Consider the following 1,443-nt stretch of genomic DNA (forward strand, 5'->3'; position numbering starts at 1 on the left):
GACAAGGTCCTCAGGACATGTGGCAGGTTAGTTTGAGAGACAATCACAAAACAAGCCAACAGATGAGCAGCTCCAGATGGTGACAAGTACTATGATCTGGTTACACCATGGCACTTTCCCCACATAGAACCATAAGAATCTCAATGGTGACAGTGAGTAAAACCCCTGATTCAGGTGGCTTGCTCTTAGAGCTGGAGCACTCGATGACAGGAAGCTAAGACTTGAGAAGCCCAGAGGCCAAGTTGCTGAATGGGAATTTAACTGCCAAAGAGCCTAGCCTGAGAAGATCTGAGGGCAGTGCACTGAGGGGAGGCCAGTTCAGTGTCCTGAGCACAGGAAATCTAACCTGGGTTCATCTTTTACAGATTCACTTCTGTGTGTTTATGTGCTAAAGGGCATCCATATACCATAACACACATATGAAGGTCAAGGGGGGTTTCCAGAATGTGTCCGCTCTTTCTACCTTGTCTTTTGTTTGCTGCTTTGGTTTTGGCTTCCTGAGACAGGGTCTCACTATGTAGCTCTGGCTGTTCTAGAACTCAGAGAGATCCACCTGCCTCTGCCTCCAAGTGCTGGGATTAAAGGCAGGAGCCACTATGCCCAACTATCTTCCACCTTGTTTTGAGGCACAGTCTCTCCTGTTGGTTTTGCTGCTGTTGTATACACTGGTCAGGGAGCTTCTGGCCAATTCTCCTGCCTCTCCTCCTCTCTTGCTGCAGACACTTTACCACCCATCTTGCTTTTTCACAGGTTCCAGGACTGAAGATCATTGGGCTTGCCCAACAATGAAATATCACCCCAGTTCCCAACTTGTTCTTTTATGAATCCACTGTATTAGTCAAAGTTCTCTAAAAGAACAGAACTGATAGAATGAATCTCTCTCTATTAAAAGGAGATTTATTAAACTGATTAACAGGCTGTGGTCCGACTTGTCCAACAATGGCTGTGTCCTGATGCAAAGGCCAAGAATCTGACAGTTGTTCAGTCCACGAGACCTGGGTGTTTCTGCAGTCCCAATCTGGTGCTGCAGTCATGAGGCATTCCTAAAGAACTGCTGTCTGTTTGGATAACAATGAAGGGATGCTTCAGCAACAGGGCAGCTGAACTTGACAATGAGAGTAAGAACAAGCAGCAAGAGTGAAAGCTTCTATCCTCCATGTCCTTTTATGCATGGCTGCAACCAGAATGTGTGGCCCTTCCTAGAATGGGTCTTCCCAGCTCAAATAATTCATTCAAGAAAACCCCTAAGGCGTATGCCCAGCTGCTCGGGTTTTAGTGGATTCCAGATGTGGTCAAGTTGACAACCAACACTAGCCATTACAACCACTACCACTGTAGTGGATAGCCATCCCAGCATTGGCCTGGAAGTTCTAACCTCCATTGAGGCTTCGGTAATGGTCACACCCACAAGGCCGGGCGGAAGAGGAAGCGGAAGACCCAAGA

The sequence above is a fragment of the Onychomys torridus genome, chromosome 5 (assembly GCF_903995425.1).
Source record: "Onychomys torridus chromosome 5, mOncTor1.1, whole genome shotgun sequence".
Taxonomy (NCBI): Eukaryota; Metazoa; Chordata; class Mammalia; order Rodentia; family Cricetidae; genus Onychomys; species Onychomys torridus.